Genomic DNA, 13487 nt, shown 5'->3' with positions numbered 1-13487 from the left:
CTTGTCTTCTCCTCTCCCCATGGTGTACTATCGACTGCAATATACACGGATCAAAAATATGAACGCAACATGCAACAAGTTCAAATATTTTACTGAGTTACAGTTCATATATAAGGAAATCAGTCACTTGAAATAAATAAATTAGGCCTAAATCTATGGATTTCACATGACTGATCACAGATCCTTAAGAAAAAGCTTCCCTGAGACGGTGTCTGGCAATTTGTGCATAAATTATATGTTATATATATACAGTGCCTTGCGAAAGTATTCGGCCCCCTTGCACTTTGCGACCTTTTGCCACATTTCAGGCTTCAAACATAAAGATATACAACTGTATTTTTTTGTGAAGAATCAACAACAAGTGGGACACAATTATGAAGTGGATCGACATTTATTGGATATTTCAGCTGTAAGTCGCTTGGGGTATGTCTCTATCAGTTTTGCACATCGAGAGACTGACATTTTTTCCCATTCCTCCTTGCAAAAAAGCTTGAGCTCAGTGAGGTTGGATGGAGAGCATTTGTGAACAGCAGTTTTCAGTTCTTTCCACAGATTCTCGATTGGATTCAGGTCTGGACTTTGACTTGGCCATTCTAACACCTGGATATGTTTATTTTTGAACCATTCCATTGTAGATTTTGCTTTATGTTTTGGATCATTGTCTTGTTGGAAGACAAATCTCCGTCCCAGTCTCAGGTCTTTTGCAGACTCCATCAGGTTTTCTTCCAGAATGGTCCTGTATTTGGCTCCATCCATCTTCCCATCAATTTTAACCATCTTCCCTGTCCCTGCTGAAGAAAAGCAGGCCCAAACCATGATGCTGCCACCACCATGTTTGACAGTGGGGATGGTGTGTTCAGCTGTGTTGCTTTTACGCCAAACATAACGTTTTGCATTGTTGCCAAAAAGTTCAATTTTGGTTTCATCTGTCCAGAGCACCTTCTTCCACATGTTTGGTGTGTCTCCCAGGTGGCTTGTGGCAAACTTTAAACAACACTTTTTATGGATATCTTTAAGAAATGGCTTTCTTCTTGCCACTCTTCCATAAAGGTCAGATATGTGCAATATACGACTGATTGTTGTCCTATGGACAGAGTCTCCCACCTCAGCTGTAGATCTCTGCAGTTCATCCAGAGTGATCATGGGCCTCTTGGCTGCATCTCTGATCAGTCTTCTCCTTGTATGAGCTGAAAGTTTAGAGGGACGGCCAGGTCTTGGTAGATTTGCAGTGGTCTGATACTCCTTCCATTTCAATATTATCGCTTGCACAGTGCTCCTTGGGATGTTTAAAGCTTGGGAAATCTTTTTGTATCCAAATCCGGCTTTAAACTTCTTCACAACAGTATCTCGGACCTGCCTGGTGTGTTCCTTGTTCTTCATGATGCTCTCTGCTCTTTTAACGTACCTCTGAGACTATCACAGTCCAGGTGCATTTATACGGAGACTTGATTACACACAGGTGATTGTATTTATCATCATTAGTCATTTAGGTCAACATTGGATCATTCAGAGATCCTCACTGAACTTCTGGAGAGAGTTTGCTGCACTGAAAGTAAAGGGGCTGAATAATTTTGCACGGCCAATTTTTCAGTTTTTGATTTGTTAAAAAAGTTTGAAATATCCAATAAATGTCGTTCCACTTCATGATTGTGTCCCACTTGTTGTTGATTCTTCACAAAAAAATACAGTTTTATATCTTTATGTTTGAAGCCTGAAATGTGGCAAAAGGTCGCAAAGTTCAAGGGGGCCGAATACTTTCGCAAGGCACTGTATATATGCAGTACCAGTCAAAAGTTTGGACACACCTACTCATTCAAGGGTATTTCTACATTGTATGAAGCAACACATATGGAATCATGTAATGACCAAAAAAGTGTTAAATAAAAATATATTTGAGATTTGAGATTCTTCAAAGTAGTCACCCAGCTTTGCACACTCTTGGCATTTTCTCAACCAGCTTCATGACATAGTCACCTGGAATGCATTTTAATTAACAGGTTTGCCTTGTTAAAAGTTAAATTGTGGAATTTCTTTCCTTTTTAACGCTTTTGAGCCAATCAGTTGTGTTGTGACAAGGTATGGGTGGTATACAGAAAAGAGCCCTATTTGGTAAAAGGCCATATTATGGCAAGAACAGCTCAAACAAAGAGAAATGACAGTCCATCAGTACTTTAAGACATGAAGGTCAGTTAATACGGAAAATTTTAAGAACTTTGTGTTGTCGCAAAAAGCCATCAAGCGCTATGATGAAACTGGCTCTCATGAGGACCGCCACAGGAAAGGAAGACCCAGAGCTTCCTCTGCTGCAGAGGATACGTTCATTAGAGTTACCGGTCTCAGAAATTTCAGCCCAAATAAATACTTCACAGAGTTCAAGTAACAGACACATATCAACATCAACTGTTCAGAGGAGACTGTGTGAATCAGGCCTTAATGGTCGAATTTCTGCAAAGAAACAACTACTAAAGGACACCAATAAGAAGAATAGAATTGCTTGGAAACACTAGTAATGGACATTAGACAGGTGGAAATTTGTTTGATCTGATGAGTCCAAATTTGAGATTTTTGCTTAAAACCGCCTTGTCTTTGTGAGATGCAGAGTAGGTGAACGGATGATCTCTGCATGTGTGGTTCCAACCATGAAGCATGGAGGAGGTGTGATGGTGTGGGGTGATTTGCTGATGACACTGTCTGTGATTTATTTAGAATTCAAGGCACACTTAACCAGCATGGCTCCCAAAGCATTCTGCAGAGATCCGCCATCCCATCTGGTTTACGCTTAGTAGGACTATGAAAACACATCCCACACCATCACACCACCACCAGCCTGCATTGTTGACACATGGCATGTACCCATGTGGTTTTCTCCATACCTCAGTACTCCCATCACCATGAAACAGCAGGAACCGTTTTTCATCAGACCAAGGCAATGTTTTTCCAATTCTCCAGTGTCCAGTATTTTCGTTCCTTAGACCACTGAAACCACATTTTCTTGTTTTTCAGCTTTTTGTTGTGTCAGCCTTCTTTGTCCTCTTTCATCAATGGCGACCACTGGCACTACATAGTAGTGACATCAATAAGGGATCATAGCTTTCACCTGGATTCACTGTATATACACTGAGTGTACAAAACATTAGCAACACCTGCTCTTTCCATGACAGAGACTGACCAGGTGAAATAAAGCTATGATCCCTTATTGATGTTAAATCCACTTCAATCAGTGTAGATGAAGGAGAGGAACAGGTTAAAATAATGATTGTTATGCCTTGAGACATTTGAAACATGGATTGTGTGTGTGCCATTAAGAGCGTGATTGGGCAAGAAAAAAAACGATTTAAGTGTCTTTGATTAGGGTATGGTAGTATGTGCCAGACGCACTGGTTTGATTCTTTCCCTTGTGTATCAAGAATGGTCCACCACCCAAAGGACATCCAGCCAACTTGACACATCTGTGGGAAGCATTGGACTCAACATGGGCCAGCATCCCTGTGGAACGCTTTCAACAGCTTGTAGAGTCTATGCCCAGATGATTTGAGGCTGTTCTGAGGACAAAGGGGCTGCAACTCAATATTAGGAAGGTGTTTCTAATGTTTTCTGCACTCAGTGTACACACAGTGCCTTTGGAAAGTACTCAGACCATTTTACATTTTCCACATTTATTTACAGCCTTAATCTGAAATGGATTAAATAAAACAATTTATTTAGCAGTCTACATGCATTACCCCATTATGACAAATGGGTTTTTAGATATTTTTTTTTGCAAATGTATTAAAAATAAAAAACAGAAATACATTATTTATATAAGTATTCAGACCCTTTGCCATGAGACTTGAAATTGAGCTCAGGTACATCCTGATTTATTTTCAAAACACTTGAACAATATAACAGTCCGGGGCCCACCCTAGTCACACCCTGGCCTAACCAAAATAGAGAATAAAAGCCTCTCTATGGACAGGGTGTGACGGTACCCTCCCCCCCCCCCCCCTCTAAAGGGGAGGATCCGGGTGGGCCTCCTTTACAGCGGCGGCTCTGGTGCGGGACATAGACCCCCCTCCGCCTCTGGCTCCCACCACTTTGGTGGCGCCTCTGGTGCGGGGACCCTCGTAGTGGGCCCCGGACTGGGGACCCTCGTAGCGGGCCCCGGACTGCGCACCCTCGTAGCGGGCACCAGACTGGGCACCCTCGTTGCTGGAGGCTCCTGACTGGGGACTGTCGTTACTGGAGGCTCAGGACTGGAAACCGTCGTTGCTGGAGGCTCCGGACTGGGGACCGTCGTTGCTGGAGCTTCCGGACTGGGGACCGTCGTTGCTGGAGGCTCCGGACTGGAGACCGTCGTTGCTGGAGGCTCCGGACTGGAGACCGTCGTTGCTGGAGGCTCCAGACTGGAGACGGTCGTTGGAGGCTTCGTGCCATGACTCCTCACTGGAGGCTTCGTGCCGTGGATCATCACTGGAGGCTTCTTGCCATGGATAATCACTGGCGGCTTCGTGCCATGGATCATCACTGGAGGCTTCGTGCCATGGATCATCACGGGAGGCTTCGTGCCATGGATCATCACGGGAGGCTTCGTGCCATGGATCATCACTGGAGGCTTTGTGCCATGGATCATCACTGGAGGCTTCTTGCCATGGATCATCACTGGAGGCTTCTTGCCATGGATCATCACTGGAGGCTTCGTGCCATGGATCATCACTGGAGGGAGGAGACGTGTGGGCAGTCTGGTACGTTGAGCTGCCACAGGGCTCACCAGGCTGGGGAGACATACGGGAGAGTTAGTTCTAGGCGCAGGCACAGGACTCACCAGGCTGGAGAGACATACAGGAGACCCTGTCCTAGGCACAGGCACCAGGCAGTGCACGCGCACTGGAGACACTGTGCGGTAAGCATGGGGAGTTGGTTCAGGTCTCTAACCTGACTCAGCCACACTCCCGGTGTGCCCTCCCCCCAAAAAACATTTTGGGGCTGCGTCGCCTCTCAGCTTTAGCTGCTTTCAGTTCCTCCCGTGGACGGCGATACTCCCCATCCTGCCTCCAGGGTCCTTTCCCGTCCAGGATTTCCTCCCAAGTCCATGAATCCTGAACCCTCTGCTCCTCCTTACCACGCTGCTTGGTCCGCTTGGGGTGGGTAGTTCTGTAAAGCTCATCTGATGAAGAAGTGGACCAAAGCGCAGCGTGGTAAGTGTTCATGATTTATTCTCAAAACACTTGAACAAAATAACAAAGAGCAAATGACAACGAACAGTTCTGTCAGGTGCAGAAACACAAAACAGAAAATAACTACCCACAAAACACAGGTGGGAAAAAGCTGACTAAGTATGATTCTCAATCAATTCTCAAGAGACAACGATAGACAGCTGCCTCTGATTGAGAACCACACCCGACCAAACACAAAGACATAGAAAACTTAGAAATAAAGAAACTAGAATGCCCACCCTAGTCACACCCTGGCCTAACCAAAATAGAGAATAAAAGCCTCTCTATGGCCAGGGCGTGACCTCTGCAACTTGATTGGAGTCCACCTGTGGTAAATTCAATTGATTGGACATGATTTGGAAAGGCACACACCTGTCTATATAAGGTCCCGCAGTTGACAGTGCATGTCAGAGCAAAAACCAAGCCATGAGGTTGAAGGAATTGTCCATAGAGCTCAGAGAAAGGATTTTGTCGAGGCAAAGATCTGAGGAAGGATCCCCCAAAAAATTCTGCAGCATTGAAGGTCCCCAAGATCACAATGTCCCCCATCATTCTTAAATGGCCACTCGGCCAAACTGAGCATTCGGTGGAGAAAGGCCTTGGTCAGGGAAGTGAACAAGAACCCAATGGTGACTCTGACAGAGCTCCAGAGTTCCTCTGTGAAGATGGGAGAACCTTCCAGAAGGACCACCATCTCTGAAGCACTCCACCAATCAGGCCTTTATGGTCGAGTGGCCAAATGGAAGCCACTCCTAAAAGGCACATAACAGCCCGCTTGGAGTTTGCCAGAAGGCACCTAAAGGCTCTCAGACCGTGAGAAACAAGAGTCTCTCATCTGATGAAACCAAGATTGAACTCTTTGGCCTGAATGTCAAGAGTCACTTCTGGAGGAAACTTGCAGCCATCCCTATGGTGAAGCATGGTGTTGGCAGCATCACACTGTGAGGATGTTTTTCAGTGGCAGGGACTGGGAGACTAGCCAGGTTCGAGGGAACGATGAACGTCGGAGCAAAGTACATAGAGATGCTTGATGAAAACCTGTCCCGGAGCACTAAGGACCTAAGACAATGACCCCAAGCATACAGCCAAGAAAATGCAGGAGTGGCACAGCCCGAGCCCAGACTTGAACCTGATCAAACATGTCTGGATAGACCTGAAAATAGCTGTGCAGCGATGCTCCCCATCCAACCTGACAGAGCTTTGAGAGAATCTGCAGAGAAGAACGGGAGAAACTCCCCAAATACAGGCGTCCAAGCAAATCAAAAAAGTAAACTTTAAATCTGAAGGAAGTATGATTTAAAGTGGCTGAAATGCATCAGAATGGTATTGAAAAGCTGAGGAAAACTTCAGGGACGATCATGCTGAAGGCAGGTAATTGTGTATGATCTTCAAAAATGTGCTATGGCATTCCATTCATTTTACCACCCAAAATCATCGAGTGTTGATTTGGGCTCGGCGCTAATAAAGCCAATACTGGATATCAGCAGATTCAGTAGATGTCTCTAGCTCAAACACAAGCGGAATGAAAGCGGATGAAAGCTAGGGGAAGGGATTTTCCACTTTGGCACGGATCTCAACTCCAGGGGTTATTTAAGCAACTCTTATCACTACTCAAATACACTATCAAAAGGCCTGTTGTATTCGGCGCATGGGACAAATAACATTTCATTTTATTTTATTTAATTTAAATACGGTCATAGTAATATAATAGCTGCACCACCATTAAAGCCCCTTGAAGGATATTACTAAAAGTACGCTGCATGTGGCGGGCATCCATGCACCCACCGGGACACTTCATTTATGAAGTATTTTTAAATGACAGATGATAGCAGACGATGAATTAAAGTCATCCTGGGGGAGTGCACCAGCTGTGCTCTTCAGGAATGATCCATGCCCTGGTAAACAGATGGTAATTCTTAATCACTGGTAAACAGATGGTACATCTTATTCACTGGTAGACAGATGGTACTTCTCACTCTCTTGTAGATGGATGATATTTCTCAATCTCTGGAAGACAGATGGTTCTTCTCATTCTCTGGTAGATAGATGGTTCTTCTCATTCTCTGGTAGAGGGATGGTACTTATAATTCTCCGGTAGACAGATGGTACTTCTCATTTCCTGGTAGATAGACGGTACTTCTCTTTCTCTGGTAGACAGATGGTACGTTTCTTTCTCTGGTAGACAGATGATAATTCTCACTCTCCTTTAGACAGATGATACTTCCTATTCCCTTGTAGACAGATGGTTATTCTTATTCTCTGGTAGACAGATGGTTCTTCTCATTCTCTGGTAGACAGATGGTTCTTCTTATTCCCTTGTAGATAAATGGTCATTCTCATTCTCTGGTAAACAGATGGTACTTCTCATTCCCTGGTAGACAGATGGTTATTCTCATTCCCTTGTAGATAGATGGTCATTCTTATTCTCTGGTAGAGGGATGGTACTTCTCACTCTCTGGTAGAGGGATGGTACTTCTCACTCTCTGGTAGACAGATGGGTCTTCTCATTCTCTGGTAGAGGGATGGTACTTCTCACTCTCTGGTAGACAGATGGGTCTTCTCATTCTCTGGTAGAGGGATGGTACTTCTCACTCTCCTTTAGACAGATGGTACTTCTCCTTCTCAGACCTTTTTGACGACGTTTCACATAACTGTGACTACGCATCCCAAATATAATCCTCTAGTGCACTACGTTTGACCAGAACCCCCAAAAAAGTAGTATATAGGGCGATACGGTGCCATTTAGGAACCAACCAGCCTATGATTGCAGTACTGCTCTACAGTCACCCTGTTCCCCTTTACAGTAATATAAAAGCTGTGACCTATAATCCAGGTGCCTCATTACGTTCATGGGGTCATTTCAACCACAGACACGTGTCATAATGACACTAAACTGTCACAGGTATATTATGACAAAACACGCAACCCCCTGGGGTGTTGTCCGTGTCAAATGAGCAAGTAAAATGAAGCACGTAAGATGTGGCCGACTTGACGGCATTACAAGTGACTGCATTTCAACAATAGCTGAAATATGTCCACACCATCTGTGTTTAGGTATCAAAGTCTAATGTGCTTGAACTAGTGTGCTAAAAACAAATATAGACATACCAATATAGACATACCAATATAGAAATACCAATATAGAAATACCAATATAGAAATACCAATATAGACATACCAATATAGATATACCAATATAGACATACCAATATAAACATACCAATTATCTATGTATAAGTCACTTTCATAACTCTACCCATATGTATATATTACCTCAAATACCTCGACTAACCGGTGCCCCCGCACATTGACTTTGTACCGTAATACCCTGTATATAGCCTCCACATTGACTCTGTACCGTAACACCCTGTATATAGCCTCCACATTGACTCTGTACCATAATACCCTGTATGTAGCCTCCACATTGACTCTGTACCGTAATACCCTGTATATAGCCTCCACATTGACTCTGTACCGTAACACCCTGTATATAGCCTCCATATTGACTCTGTACCATAATACCCTGTATGTAGCCTCCACATTGACTCTGTACCGTAATACCCTGTATATAGCCTCCACATTGACTTTGTACCGTAATACCCTGTATATAGCCTCCACATTGACTTTGTACCGTAATACCCTGTATATAGCCTCCACATTGACTCTGTACCGTAATACCCTGTATGTAGCCTCGCTATTGTTATTTACTGCTGCTCTTTAATTATTTGTTACTTTTATTTTTATTTTTTTTGTAGTTTTCTTGAAACTGCATTGTTGGTTAAGGGCTAGTAAGAAAGTATTTCACTGTTGTATTCAGCGCATGTGACTAATACAATTTGATTTGATTTGATTATAGAAATAACAGTATAGACATGCCAATATAGAGGGGGGGGGGGGGTTCTCCACAAATACCTGACGGACAACAAGATTGCTCTCCCTAGTATGTTGTGTATTGGAAATAGGGGCTAGAAGGAGGAAGGGAGGGATGAAAGATGAGCAGAGTGCTGGTATGTGGTCTACAATGTACTGTGTATCTTCCTATATCTTCTCTGTGGTGATAGCAGAAAGGATCCCTCCACTCCTCCTTTCTCCACCCTCCCTTCCTCCACTATCCCTCCGTCTTATTCACATGTCTGTCTGCCTGTTATCCGTGTCCTTGAGCTAAGATTACAGATGCCCTGCCTTTGATATATGACACATCATGTGTCATAGCTTTTCATACAATCAATAACCTGCAACCCAGGAAAGAAAACCCTGGGCCCAAATCATTTAGTTGACTGGCTGGTGGGTTGGTTAGTGAGTTTGCTGGTGAGTGGGTGGGTGGGTGGGTGAGTTGGTTGGTTGGTTTTTGGGTTGGTTAGTTTGTTTGTGGCTTGGCTGCTGAGTTGGTTTGTTTGTTTGTGGGTTGGTTGGTGGTTGGTTGGTTGGTTTGTTTGTGGGTTGGTTGGTTGGTTTGTTTGTGGGTTGGTTGGTTGGTTGGTTGGTTGGTTGGTTGGTTGGTTGGTTGGTTGGTTTGTTTGTTTGTGGGTTGGCTGTTGGGTTGGTTGTTGGTTGGTTGGTTTGTTTGTGGGTTGGCTGTTGGGTTGGTTGGTTGGTTTGTGAGTTGGTTAGTTTGTTTGTGGGTTGGATGGTGGGTTGGTATGTTAGTTTGTGGGTTGGTTGGTTTGTGAGTTGGCTGGCTGGCTGGCTGGCTGGCTGGTGGGTTGGTTGGTTGGTTTGTTGGTTGGTTAGTGGGTGAGTTAGTGGGTTGGTTGGTTTGTGGGTTGGTTGTTTGGTTGGTTTGTTTGTGGTTTGGTTGGTTGGTTGGTTTGTGGGTTGGCTGGCTGGCTGGCTGGCTGGCTGGCTGGCTGGCTGGCTGGCTGGTAGATTGTATGGCTTGTTTGTGGGTGGGTGGGTTGTTGGGTGGTTGGTTTGTGGGTGGGCTGGTTGGTTGGTTGGTTGGTTTGCGGGTAGATTGGTTGGTTGGTTGGTGGTTTGACTGGTTGGTGGGTTGGTTAATTTGTTGGTGGGTGGGTTGTTTTGTGGGCTGGTTTGTTGGTTTGTGGATGGGTTGGTTTGTGATTGGGTAGATTGACTGGCTGGTTGCCTAGCTAGCTAGTTCTGTAGCTAAGTGTTATCTGACCTCTGCTGTTCTCAGCTTGTTGTTATCTAGCGTGTGTCACCTTGAATAGATTCATTTTTGTTCATTCATAGTGTATGAGTGACCCATTAACAAGCAGAGAATGTGATTTACAAATCATCACCCACTGCTGTGCTACTGGCAACTCAGCAACTCTACACATTTGTTATGTACATTTACATTCTAGTCATTTAGCAGACGCTCTTATTCAGAACGACTTTTCTTCCATCTGGTGGAAGTAATTTACCTGTTTCATTAGGCTGTCTGCTGCTCTCTCTGTCTCTCTCCCTCTCACATATTTCTCTCTCTCTCTCTCTCTCTCTCTCTCTCTCTCTCTCTCTCTCTGTCATTTGCCTCTACCACTCGAATTTCTTTCTCTCTTTCTGTCTCACTCTTTCATTTCTCTCACTCTTTCATCACTCCCTCTCCATCTCTCTCTCTCTCTCTCTCTCTCTCTCTCTCTCTCTCTCCTCTCCCTCATAAACAGCTTCAGAATAGGGGGCTACCAACTCATATTTTGGTGGTAAATTAGATTTATATGCAGGCAGGACCCTGCCATAAATGTGTTGCTCTGCATCATTAATATTTGTAACAGATGTTTACTGATTGTTGGATTACCAGCCACGTCGACCAGTGAAATCTGTTCATAAAAGGAGTGGAATTCATGGCCAATACAAGGCGTAGAGAGAAACACCAGCAGAAAAACCTTCATAATCAGCGACAAACATAGTTGGAAACGGCATTATAAATGAATTAGGATTGGAAGTGAAAATGAAATAAGAATGAGGCCTCTTTGCCGCCCCCTTTTAGTTATAGCACAGAGACAAGTCAAACGTTTTTATATTGAATGAAATGTGAAGTGTTTTCTATTGTGTTTTTATCAAGCAAGCCATGTCATTATAGTGAATGTCTATCGACCTCTCTATCTCTATAAATATCCTGACGATAACATAATGAATGTTTGAATAAATCCATGATGCATTTTTAAAGGTTATATATACAGCTCTGGAAAAACATTGTCAGATTCTCTGGTTGTACTATTTCTAGGTATGTGTTTGGGTAAAATGACATTTTTTGTTATATTCTATCAACTACTGACAACATTTCTCCCAAATTCAAAGTAAAAATATTGTCATTTAGAGCATTTATTTGCAGAAAATGACAACTAGTCAAAATAACAAATGAACCACCCCCCAGATCATCACCGATCCGCCACCAAATTTCACAGTCGGTGTGAGACACTGTGGCTTGTAGGCCTCTCCGGGTTTCGCACTCACTGTGAAATTTGGTGGAGAATCGGTGATGATCTGGGGGGTGGTTCAGCAAGGCCGGAATCGGGCAGATTTGTCTTTGTGAGAGACGCATGAATCAAGCTGTAACGATGTGTGCTGAGAGTCGGGAAGCAAGTTCAGGGAGGGAGTGTTATAATAAAATAAACATAGTACAAAACAAGAAACACTAACAGCACACAGACATGAAACAGATACCGAAACAATAACGCCTGGGGACGGAACCAAAGGGAGTGACATAAATAGGGAAGGTAATCAGGGAGGTGATGGAGTCCAGGCGAGTCTGATGACATGCAGGTGTGGGTAACGATGGTGACAGGTGACCTAGAGGCCAGAGAGGGAGCACACAAGCCACATACAAGGTTGTCCTGGAAGAAAACTTGCTTCCTTCTGCTCTGACAATGTTCCCGTTGTCTGAGGATAGTTTTTTCTAGCATGACAATGCCCCCATGACACACAGCCAGGTCAATCAATGTGTGGATGGAAAACCACCAGATCAAGACCCTGTCATGACCAGCCCAATCTCCAGACCTGAACCTCATTGAAAACCTCTGGAATGTGATCAAGAGGAAGATGGATGGTCACAAGCCATCAAACAAAGCCGAGCTGCTTGAATTTTTGCGCCAGCAGTGGCATAAAGTCACCCGACATCAATGTGAAAGACTGGTGGAGAGCATGCCAAGATGCATGGAAGCTGTGATTGAAAATCAGGGTTATTCCACCAAATGTCTTCCTAAGTTAAAACGTTAGCATTGTCTTGTTTTAGAAATGAATATGAACTTATTTCATTAGCATTAGGTCTGACAACACTGCATCTTTTTTTTTGTTATTTTGACCAGTTGTCATTTTCTGCAAATAAATGCTCTAAATGACAATATTTTTATTTGGAATTTGGGAGAAATGTTGTCAGTAGTTTATAAAATAAAACAAAAATGGTAATTTTAATCAAAACACATACATAGAAATAGTACAACCAGAGAAACTGATCATTTTGCAGAGGTCTCTTAATTTTTGTTTGTTTGTTGTTCTATGGATTACAATAGAAATAAAACGAATCCTATCTGTTGCTATTAGCAGGGCCAGAATAATGCAGAGACTTACAGGAGCCCGCTCTCAATTTTCAAAATACACCAGAGAGCATTATTTAGCCACAGAGAATCAACAGTAAAAAAAAAACAAACTATAAAACAAAGCCCCGGGTCCGTTAGATAGCCTATTTCCTGATTTACTGATTGATGTGTTCAAAAATAGACATCATCACTTTGGAGAAACGTTCTCCCTTTAACCTTCCAGGCTATTGAGAACAGAGCTGCATGCCTATTTCCTGTCTAGTCCCTGTCTATTTCCTGTCTAGTCCCTGTCTATTTCCTGTCTAGTTCCTGTCTAGTCCCTGTCTAGCTGGTACTGAGATGTACAGGCTATTGATAAAAGAGCTGCCTGTCTAGTTCCTGTCTTGTTTCTGTCTTGTTCCTGTGTAATTCCTGTCTAGTTCCTGTGTAATTCCTGTCTAGTTCCTGTCTAATTCCTGCGTAATTCCTGTCTAGTTCCTGTCTAGCTGGGACTGAGATGTACAGGCTACTGATAAAAGAGCTGTGTGTCTAGTTCCTGTCTTGTTCCTGTCTAATTCCTGTCTAGTTCCTGTCTAGTTCCTGTGTAATTCCTGTCTAGTTGGGACAGAGATGTACAGGCTACTGGTAAAAGAGATGTCTGTCTAGTTCCTGTGTAATTCCTGTCTAGTTCCTGTCTATCTGGGACTGAGATGTACAGGCTACTGATAAAAGAGCTGTCTGTCTAGTTCCTGTCTTGTTCCTGTGTAATTCCTGTCTAGTTCCTGTCTAGTTCCTGTCTAATTCCTGTCTAGTTCCTGTCTAGTTCCTGTCTAATTCC

This window comes from Oncorhynchus mykiss, chromosome 20 (assembly GCF_013265735.2).
Source record: "Oncorhynchus mykiss isolate Arlee chromosome 20, USDA_OmykA_1.1, whole genome shotgun sequence".
NCBI classification, from domain to species: Eukaryota; Metazoa; Chordata; class Actinopteri; order Salmoniformes; family Salmonidae; genus Oncorhynchus; species Oncorhynchus mykiss.
This window is presented reverse-complemented; position numbering follows the sequence as displayed.